Here is an 11,279-nt window from a genome sequence, read left to right as displayed (position 1 = left end):
TGACGACCTGCAGGAGTGGGGCGAGAGGATGGCGGGGGTCTCCACCCGAGGCATGACGGGAGGAGAAGCGGCAGGTCCACTGGCCGGCCGGGTGCGTCACCCCCGCCAGGAGGGCTGTCTGCGATGCTCTGGTCTCCCTCCAGGGCTCTGGCCCAGACGCCAGGCGCGATTGAAAAACTCACCTGTTACACCTAGAAGTCAGTATCCCTACCACCCCCGACAGCCCCTCCATGGTGCAAGGAAGGAGGCCACCCGAGTTTTGTCCCTCCGCGTCGATGCGTTTGTACTGCTGGCATCGCGGGTGGGGCAGGTGAAGCTTTAGTGGTTTCACTTAAAAGATGTCCGAGTCGGGGAGGGCCCGGCGCGCGGGATCCGTGGGTAAATTCGGGGGCGGGTGGGGGGGCCCGGGGCTGCGCCAGGGGAGGGGGCGGCGCGTCCGGGCCCGGGTGTCGGTCCCCCACTCCCCCACCTATCGCACCGCGGTGTCAGCGGTGATGTCACAGCCCGGCCCCAGCCCCATCCCCGCCGCAGCCGCGACGCCCGTCCCTCTCCCCGCGCGACAAACCAGCTGGCGGCTGGGGCCTGGGCGCCGCGCGCAGCCAACCAGCGAGGCGGGAGGGGCGCGGGGCGGGCCGGGCCGGGCCGGGGGCCCGCAGCCGTCACGCGGTGCCGCCGTCAGAGCGCCGAGAGCAGCCCGGGAGCGGCAGCAGCTCCGCGCTCGGGGACCCGCGCCCATGCCCGTGCTCATGCCGGGCCGCCGCCAGTGACGCCGGAGAGGTAGGGCAGCGGCTCTCCCGGCCTCCCGAGCCCCGCGTCCCGAACCTGCACCCCGCATCCTGCACCTGCATCGACTGCGCCCCGGGGCGGGGAGCTCGCGCCCTGCGCTGGCGTCCTCTTCTCGGCCAGAGGCGCTGGCGCCGCGCGGCCCCTTCCCTTCCCCCGACCCTCCCCCGTCCCCGCGGAGAACAATGGTGCAAATTCAGGGGTGTCCGCCCTTCTTTAGCAGCTGAGCAGGGCCCTCTGGAAAGGCCCCTCCGTTGCAGCCCCGGCTGCAGGGGGACTCTCGTCTGGGATGGGCGGGGGTCGTTACGGGGAGGGCGCAGGCAGCTGGCTACATCTCGAGATACCCTCCCCCCCTTCCCCGATCTTCCCCTCCCCTGGAGTGGAGCCATTCCTAGGGATGCGGCCGGGATTGCGACCGGACCGGCGGGGGGAGGGGAAGGATGGAGAAAAGGCGAGAGGATGCGGATGGGGCATCCGAGAGGGGGCGCGACTGCAGCGGCCGGGCCGGAGGGGAGGGCACTCAGGGCGGCCGGGCACGAGCAGAGGCCCTGGTCCCCGGGGTGGGGGAAGGCGGATGCTGGAGCCAAGAGCCAAACAGGCGGGCAGGCGGGCAGGCGGGCGGGGGCTGCGGCGGGAGGGCTGGGCCGCCAGCTTGGTGCGCACCTCCGAGACTGCCCATCGCCCCACCCCAAGTCGCGTCCTCCTCCCAAGAGACCCCTTTTCCCTTCCAGAAAGACCCACGGTTTGGGAGGGGCCGCCTTCGGACGCGGCCTGCGTCCACGCAGCCAGCGCCCCAGTAACAGGTGTGGCCTGCAGGAGGGGAGGGGGCTGCGGGGCCGCGACGTCTCGGCTGGCGGCGCTCCCCAGGCGCCTGGGCTCGGATGACAGGGACACTGCAGCTTAGACCCTTTCGCTAGTCCTTTAAGCTGCCTCTCGCCCTTACTTGCCCTCCAAACCCACCGCGCAGCCCTCGCGGCGGGCAGGGAGGGTCCGCAGTCTGCCTGGCGCTGGGTGGGCTGGGGGATCGCGGGCCGCAGGGGCGGAGGGGGGAGGGGAAGGAGGGAATGCCAAGTCATGGGGCCTGCCTGGCGCTGGCGCGACATCGCCCCGGCGCGGACCCGATGCGCGCCCACGTTCTCGGGAAGAGGGACTTTCCCACAGAGACCCGCGGACCCCCTCCCCAAGCGGCCGCCCCCTCCAGGGGATGCCTGCATTGCTGGGATAAAGGCCTGTTAGAGCAAAGGATTGGATCTTGCGGCTGCGGAGAGGAGGTGGTGCGGAGGGGCCCCTGCGGCGCAGGGCTGTCCCTGTCCTAACCCTGGGGAGTCAGCGCGACACCCAGCGCGCGCTTCTGCAGGACAGTCACACCTAACCCACCCTCCCCCTGCTCCCGAGCTGGCTGAGGGCCCTTTACCGGGGCAACCGTGCCCATCCCCCTCTCGGTCTGAGAAAGCTGCTGCAGGTTTGAAGGGACGCTCTGGGGTCTGGAGTGGGGGCTTGGGGCTGTACCTGCGGCGGCCATTTTGCAGGTGTGGTCGGCCGGCCGCCTTGGCTGAGCCTGAGGGATGGGGGCAGTCAGGAATGAAGCAGGTGTGGCATTTGCCGTGGGTTGCAGTGTCTGCAGTGTAGGGTGAAGGGTGCTGCCGGGGCAGGGCCAGGTCTCAGGGCTGCACTTGGTTGGGGTCGAGATCCAGGAACCTTCAGGGGCTGATGCTTGCAAGGAGGCCACTGGCTGAGAGACCCAGACGGGGTGGAGGGGACAGTCAGTCCCCACCTGCGTGTGAAGTCTGGTGAGGGTACTGGGTCAAAGCCAGGGAAGGGACTAGAAACTCCATCCCATGCTCTGCCTGGATCTGAAGCTGAGCAGGGAGTTGCCTGTGGGGTGCGGTCCGCAGGACAGAGGGAGGGTCAGGTGTGCCGTCAGGGCCCCTCAACCCCAAGGCTCCCGGGGGGGCCCCTTTGAGGGGGGCCTGCCAGAGGCCTGCTGTATGTCCACCCCCTGGCTGCTACCCTACCGCGTGTCTCCCTTCCGCCTGCCCCCGCTGGAGTGGCCCACAGACCGCCCGTCCTGGGGCCCCCCGATGGGCCGGCCACGGCCGGGTGGAAGCTGAGGCTGCGCCTAAAGCCCGGAGGTGGCGCGCAGCCGGGATTCACAGCCAGACTCACTGGGCGCAGGGGGCCCAGCCACCTGGCCTTGTCCCCCTTCAGTCCCCCTGGTGTCACCACTGCTGACCCAGGGCTGACCACGTCCTCTGGACGCAGAGCAGCGAAGTCCTCCCATGGGCTCTGTGGAGGGTGGGATGGGGTTGGGGGAGGGACCGGGAGTGGGGGTACAGACATGGGTGGGAGGTGGAGATGGGGGGCGTAGCCTCAGGAGAAGGCCCGGAAGGGGTGGGGCAGTCTGCATAGGCCCATTCAGCTCAAATAGGCCAGCCAGGTTGGGTGAGCTGGGCGTGGCAGGGTGGGGGGACATTCTCAAGGGGTCCTGCTATCACAGGATTGGGGCCCGTGGAAGGGCTTCCAGCACTGGGAACCCCACCCTGGACTTTAGGATTGACTGACCAGGGCCTGTGCTCAGTCCTGCCAAGCCCTTCAGACCTGAGACCCTCCTGAGTCTGGAGCGGCCTGGGCTGCCTCCCCTGGGATGGAGAGTGGCTGGCCAGGGGTCACTCTGCAGCGAGTGACCCCCAGGACGAGTGCATGGCTGCCCTCCTGCCCAGTCCCACGTGCTCCCTAGAGCACTCCCCGTTCAGTGTTCTTAGGCCCAAAGGACCGGGCTCACCACCCCTACCCAGGTGTGCCACTCCCGCTGTCTCCCCTGCCCATACCCTGGAGCTCCTCTGAGAGTGCTGGAGGGGCTGGACCATGCCCTCCCCCAAACCTCTCGGCTCTGCCAGGGTGCCCAGGGGCACCGCCAGGCTGCTGGGCCTGCTCAGTACTCTGTTCTGTCCAGTTAGCTGATGGAACTCTCCCCACCTGGCCTCACCCTGCACAGGCAGGCCCAGGGCAGGGGGCGGGGATGGGGTTGATGGCAGGTGTGCTTCACCGTCCCACCTGTCCTAGCAGGTTTGCTGAGCACCACCGGGGTCCTGGCTTCAGGCTGAGGGGCGCTGGCTGACCCCAGGCTCCCCCAGCGCCCCAGCTCAGAGTAATGGAGACGTTGGAAGGGTGGAGGGTACGGTCAAGGTCAGCTGAGGCTGAGCCTCCTGACCCCTCTGGGTTTTTTCCCAGCCCCTCCTGCGGGCTTTGCCCTCCCCCGACACACACCACCCTGAGACTGCTCCCTCCCAGCTGCCCCCCTGCTTGCCGGAAGCCTCTCCCGTTGCAGCCTCCTAGGTGTCACCCCTGGGATCGGGAAGGACACACCGCCTGGGTGGCTGGGCCTCGCTTCTGCCTGCTGCCTCTCTAATGCCTCTGCTGGATTTAATCTCCTAATCCTGTCCTTGTGTCTGGGCCGGCTGAGCCCTGGTTCCCCCGCCCCCGCCTCATCCCCCGCTCAGGAGCCCCGGGGTGGGGAAATGCCCCCCCTGCCCCTCCCTCTGCCTGGGTTTCAGGGCTCCCTGGGGTCTGGGGAGGACAAGCCAGGACCCCCCTGCCCTGGCCTCCTGTTCTCACTCCTCACCCTTCCCCTCTTGGCCCTTGGGCTGACTGGAGCCGCTACTCGGCTACACACTCACACAGACACACGCAGACACACACACTCACACATTCACACACACACATTCACAATCACACACATTCACACCCACTCACACATTCACACACATGCTCTCACACACACTCACACATTCACAATCACACACACATTCACACCCACAATCACACCCACTCACACATTCACACACACGCTCTCACACACATGCACACATTCACACACACACTCTCACACTCACACATTCACATACACACACATTCACAATCACACATTCACACACTCACACACACACACACACTCACCCATTCACACACACGCTCCCACACACACTCACACATTCACATACACACACATTCACACCCACTCACACATTCACACACTCACACACACGCTCTCACACACACATTCACAATCACACTCACACACACTCACCCATTCACACACTCACACACACTCACCCATTCACACACTCACACACACTCACCCATTCACACACTCACACACACTCACCCATTCACACACTCACACACACTCACACACACACACTCACCCATTCACACACTCACACACACTCACACACACACACTCACCCATTCACACACTCACACACACTCACACACACAGATTCTGCAGCCCTCGCCCGGCTTGTTCCCGCCTGGTCCTCTCTCCCCTGGAGCACTCCACATGACCCCCCACTGTGAGGTTCCAGCCCCGCTCCAGTGCCGCCAGCACCTTGAAGCCTGCCGTAAGCACCCCTGAGGGCCACCCCACCCCACGTAGGTAGTTTGGGGGTCAGTGAGGCGGAGGTGAACACTGATTAGGGGCCGACTGCATTGCACACCTCCGTGTGCCCCCTTGTCCGCACTCCCAACACCTCAACATGCAGGTGGCATTGCCCCCATTATTCAGATTTGGAGGCTGAGGCTCCTGAGAAAGCATGTGACTTGTCACAGAGGACCTGGGATTCCACCCCAGCTGCCTCTGACTTCAAAAACGTTGCTCTTCTAGCACTTTCTGCTCCCTCCACCCCACCCCATTGCCACCCCATCCCGTGCCAGCACAGTGCCTTACATGCAGTGGCCACTCAGTAAATGCCGGTTCCTTGTTGGGCCAGTGGCTTTAGCCCAAGGAGTTCGTTTCCTGTGGCCCCAGGGCGAGCAGCTGCCTCTCTGTCAGGGGTGGGGATTGTCTGTGTGTCTCTGTGTTTCCATCAGGGCCTGCCAGGGCTTCTGAAATGCAGCTCTGGGATAAGGGTGGGGACGCCCCAACTGCTCCTGTAGGCCCAGCTCCCTGCAGGCCCCCTCCCCTAGCCCAGCCTCTGGCCTGTCCTCAGGGGTGTCAGGAGTCCTGGCCCCCCACCCCAGTCTCAGCCCTGCAAGTAACACTCAGGTGGTCCTCAGTTTCCTTCCCCATCTGTCATCAGCTCAAGCCAGGATGGTGAGGGGCAGGGCTTGGTCATCAAGGCCCAAGGCCTGTGGGTCAGTGGGGACCATGCTTCTGGGGGGCCGTCATGGGGCTGGGGCAGAGGGTCACTCAGCTGCTAGTGTCATCTGGTCTCCACTCTCCACCTGCTTCTGGGGCCAGGGCTATACCACGGCCGAGGCCGTGCCCAGGAGGGTGGCAGCTCCAGGACGAGCAGTGATGCGGTGGGCCAGGCCCAGATCAGGGGCGATCTCAGCTGTCCCTTTCTTGTGCTGAATGCATTTCTTTCATCCTCACCTTCCCCCAGCTTCTCAATCACATTCTCTCTTCTGCTGCGTCCCCTCTTTCCTGGCACTCGCACCCCCGGAAGTCACCTCCCTCCTGCTGCTCGCCGCATCCCCTGGGCTGGATTCTCTGTTCGCTGGGCCCCGGAGCGGCTTCTTTCTTAGTTTCCTGTCTTGTTTGGCTCAAGCACATCCTTGTGTGACATCCTAAAAAGGGTGATGAGTCCTTGGCTTCTTGAGAGTGTCTTTGCTCTGTCCTCACGCTGGGTCGATGCTTTGTCTGGGGGCACTTTTTGTTGGTAAATCACTCTGAAGCCTTTGTCATCATCACTTTCTGCATCCAGTCACCTATGAGAAGTCTTTGTCAGCAACTCGACTTTCCTCCCTGAAATCTTTTAGGATCCTTTCTTCATCCGTGGACTCCTGACCAGCCACGCAGTTGGGTTACGTGTAGGTTTATGTTTTTATTGGTGCTCAGTGGGAACTTTCAACTGAAGACAAGCTCTTTCTTTCATCTGTTCATGTTTCTTCCCTTTCATTTTTTCTGTTTTCCTCCTTGAGTTCAGGCATTGGTCTTCTGTGTCTCTCATTCTGTCTCCTCGTTTATGTCCTATTTTCTGGACGAGTTTTGGACTTCATTTTCGAGTTCTTTGGGGAAGTTTTGTGTTTCAGCATTTACACGGATTATCTCTAAAAGAACCATCTTCCTTGTGTCTAAGTGTTCCCGTTTCTTAGCATCCTGTTCTTGTTTTGAGAATGTAGCATCTTCTTGAAACATTCTGAGTAAGTTTATAAAGGCTTTTTGTTGGTTTGCTTGTTTTTGCTTGTGGTTTAACTCTTTCTCACAGGGCTTGTTTTCTGCTGGTTTACTGGTCTTTCACTTTGAAGCCGTTGGGAGGTCTGCTGGGTAGTGGAAGGGTTCCTGCGATCTGGGTGGGATTCCAACTGGAGCCGAGTGTGGGGTGGGGGGGTGCCCAGTGGCAGGTTTGCTTTAGGCGAAGGTGTGGGAGCCGGATGCCAAGCTGTGCCCCCAGCGCCAGAGTGCAGGAGGCCAGCGTCCACATCGAGGACCTCACTCTTGCTTGGTGTTTTCTTCCATTTCTGTAGGGAAGAGCCTCCTACCTTTTGTCTGAGGATTTGGAAGCCATGGCCCTCTGTGAAGAGGGGGCAGGGAAAGGGGTGAGGGTTTCACCATTGAAGTGGTGGTTCCACAGGCAGACTTGCACCCAGGGCCCCCTCTTCAGTCTCACTCCCCACTCCTGCCCACCGCTGGGTCCATGAGCCCTCAGCCTAGAGCCCCCGGAGGCCCCCGCTATTGTACTACAGAGGACCGCTCCCCTAATCCTCATGGAGTCGGGGGAGGGCCTGTCTTACCCACTTTGCACATGGGGCCACAGAAGCGTGCAGAGTTCCGTCTGCGCTGCTGACATCCTGGAGGTCCACGTCGAGGCCTTGACCCCAGTCGGTTGGACCCCTGACCAGGGGTCTCCCCGCCACCCTGAATTCGGCGTCAGCATTCTCAGAACTCCATTGTTTACCCCTGGGCTCTCAATAGTGTTGCCAGGAGTGTGAGGCTTTACTGGCTGATCTCACCGTGTCCACTTGTCTGCACGTTGCTGCCTGAACCATGTTTGTGAGATTCCCTAGGATGCTTCATTCACTTTTATGTCTGGATGGAGCTCCTGTATGACTGACTGGTCTCCAGCTGGGGGGCATTTAGGCGTCTCCATTCCCTCCCTCCCAACTCCTGGGCTCATGCACAACATCTCTAGTTGCACAGCTGCTGGCCACGTGGTCTGCAGCCTTACTAGAAAATTGCTGTGTTGTTTTCAAAGCGGTTGAACCAACGAACTTTTCCCAGGTGATCTGTAAGTTCCTGTTGCTGTATCCTTATAACAGTTGGGGTTGTCAGACGTTTTAATGTTGTGATCTGTCGGGTATGGTTTTAGACAACACTTTGTTAATTACTATTGTGGTTCAGTATCTTGTCCTGTAATTTGCCTGTTCACATCTTTTTGCCCATTTTTTCTTTTGTGTCTCTTTTCTTTGATTTTGTCTGTCCTTTATATGTTCTGCACATGAATCCTTGTTGATCATATGTGCTACAGACATCTCTAGGTGGGTGGGCTTCTCTTCACCCTTTCAATGGTATCTTGATGCCTGGACTTTTCCTTTTGGTGTCTTCCATGGGCTTAGAAATGCTTCTTAAAGGTGAGCATGGAGATAACAGTGTTCGGTTTCTTCCAAAACTTTGTTGTTCACATTTAGGTCTTCAGTCTGCATGGAATTTGTTTTGGAATAAAAAGGGATCTAATTTTGTATGACTGGCCAGTTGTGTTAGTCTGTCTTAGTCTGCTATAACAGAATACCACAGACTGGGGGGCTTAAAAACAAAAGAAACTAATTCTCACAGCTCTGAGGCTGGAAGTGCAAGATCAGGGCACGAGCTTGGTCCGGGCGCAGCATGGTCACGGTACCAGTATGGCCAGGTTCTGGTGAGAGCCTTCTTCTAGGTTGCAGATGGCTGACTCAACTGTGTTTTCACATGGCTGAGAGCAGAGAGAAGGAGCAAGTTCTCTTGGGACCTTTATAAGGGCACTAATCCCATTCATGAGGCTCCATCCTCATGACCTATAACCTCCCAAATGCCCCGCCTCCTAACACCATCACACTGGAGGGTAGGGTTTCAACATAGGAATTTGGGGGGGACATGGACATTCAGTCCATGACACCTGTTTTCTCAGCATCACTGGTTCAGCACCCCTTTCTCTTCTCATCAGCCTGTAAAGCCTCCTTGTCAGATGTCAGAAGGGCTGTGTGTGCAGATCTGTTTCTGGGGTCCCTTCTGTTACAATGGTGATGACTTACTTGTCCCAACCACCTTGTCTTAATTACTACCGCTTTATATTAAGTCTTGTTATTGGTGGGGCCTGTTGCCTTCTACCTCTTGTGTTTCTTCAAGCTTGTTATTGATATTTGTAGTATCTTATGCCATATAAATTTTTAGAAGCAATCTGTCCAGTTTCACAAAAAGACTTGTTTGTGATTTCATTTGAAATTACGTTGAATGTTTTGATTCATTTGGGTGAAAATAAACATTTTTAAGACATTTAAATTTCATTTTCATGAACAGGTTGTAGTTCTTCATTTATTTAGATTTTCTATAATGTTTTTGTAAAGTTTAAAAGTTTTCTTCATGAAAGTTGTATGTATCCTTTGTGACATTTATTTCTATGAAGGTACTTTATATTTTTGGTTATTTTTTAAATGCCACCTTAAAAAATATTTTTAAACTCTTGTCTCTAGTGCATACTCACGTGGTTGGTTCCTAGCAACTTTGCTGACCCTTCCCACTAATTCAAATAATATGTCTCTGGATCCTCTTGATTCCTGTGTAGATAAGCAAATAGTCTGCAAATAATGACAATTTGTTTTATTCTTTTCCAACCCATATTTTGCCGATGTTATTCCTTTTTCTTGCCTTATCACTCTGGCAAGAACCTCTGCTACAGTGTTAAATACAAGTGGTGACAGCAGGCATCTGGAACTTGTTCCTGAATTTAAAGGAAATGTTCCTACTATTTCACCATTAAGTGTGGTATTTGGGTAGATTTTTACTAGATACCTATTATGAGATTAAAGAAGTTTTATCCTCCTATTGCCAAGAGTTTTATCACAAATGGATTTTGAAAACGACTGAATGCTTCTTCAGTATCTATGGAGGACCTCATTTGGCCTTTTTCTCCTTTAATCTGATATGTGGTGAATTGTATTAATAGATACCCTAATGTTAAACCATGCATTATATTACCATACTGGTATTCCTGAAATAAACCTACTACATTATCTTTTTTATTTTCTGCTGGACTGTCTTGCTAATATTTTGAACTTTTCTATCTATGTTCATCAGTGAAATTGGTCATTTCTCAAATGTTCTTTGTCTAATTTGATGCCAAGGTCATATTAGCCTCAGCGAATGAGTTGGGGATATAATCTTTCTCCCTCTGTTTCCCTCTCTTTTTCCTGTTCTCTTAAAAAGTTTGTATAAGATTGGAAATATCTGTTTTTTTGTATATATGGTAGAACTCATAAAAAGTATCTAAGTCTTCTACTTTTTCCATGGTTAATATTTTAAACTATTGAATCAATTTATTTAATGATTGTAGGAAAATTCAAGTTCCTACTGACAAATTTTTCTCCTGGTTATAGGTCATCTTTTCTGGCTTCTTGGCATGTGTAGTAATTTTTTAAATTGAATTCTAGACATTTCTACATTGTGGAGCATCTGAATTGTGCTTTCTTCCTGTAAAGAATGTTGGGCTTTGTCTTGGCAGGCAGTTAAATTACTTGAGGACTTATTTGATCCTTCACGGCCTGATTTTAAGCTTTTTTAGAGTTGCTCTAGGGTAGATTACACTTTGGGAATAGTTAAGCCCACACTAAAGTATGATTTCTTTGGGGTCTCTACTGAATGTCTGGGGGCCTGGGGTGGAGGGATCAAGAGAACTGTATTCTGGCTGGTGGAAGCACAGATGACTTCTGACTTTGTGTAGCTTTGGGAATTCTTCAGTCTTCAGTCTTCTTTGTCCAGTCCGTGGGCATGGGCTAGGAGTCTACAAAGATGCCAGGGTATCCCTATGCAGATTTCTGGAGCTCTGTTACTGAGCAACTGTTTCCTTTCCAGAACTCTGACCCACAGATTCCAGCAGCTGCAACCTACCCAAACTCTGACTTCCATCTCCCCAACTCATCAGAGTGGCTGAGCTGTTTGGGTCCCACCTCCCAGTGCCTGAGGTCTGTAAATTGCCTCTGGGAAGATGTGGAGTGATTGGAGGGAAGGGAGACTCATATGTTTCCCTTCTCTCAGTGCCTTTTGTGCCATGTCTGAAAACAGTCATTTTCATCTGTTTTGTCCAGTTTGCTAGTTGTTGTTTACAGTGGGAGGTTAAGTATGGTCCTTGTAACTCCTTCATGGCTGGATGTGGAAGTGCTGTAAATTTTGCTGGTAGTATTTGCATGATCATTTACTACTAAGTTTATTTATAACTCTATAGTGATTTTTTGTTTTTTGTGTGTTGGTTATTTAGCAGTTTATTTTTTAAAATTTCTAAACATATGGGTTTTAGTGATCTTTT

General features: G+C 55.4%; 1 protein-coding gene across 5 annotated transcripts in view; it reads left to right on the top strand.

Moving 5' to 3' along the window:
• The first annotated feature begins 638 nt into the window (after positions 1–638).
• Positions 639–11,279, top strand: part of KIF1A (kinesin family member 1A) — a 93,072-nt gene continuing 82,431 nt past the window's right edge. For all 5 annotated transcript variants that reach the window (XM_082465297.1, XM_082465296.1, XM_082465295.1 and 2 more), the window contains exon 1: positions 639–777. The gene's annotated coding sequence lies outside the window, so the exon portion shown is untranslated. The remainder of the gene's footprint in view (positions 778–11,279) is intronic.

The sequence above is a fragment of the Balaenoptera physalus genome, assembly GCF_965194825.1.
Source record: "Balaenoptera physalus genome assembly, chromosome: 6".
NCBI lineage: Eukaryota > Metazoa > Chordata > Mammalia > Artiodactyla > Balaenopteridae > Balaenoptera > Balaenoptera physalus.
The sequence above is the reverse complement of the archived record's forward strand: the minus strand, read 5'-3'. Positions and strand labels throughout refer to the sequence as shown.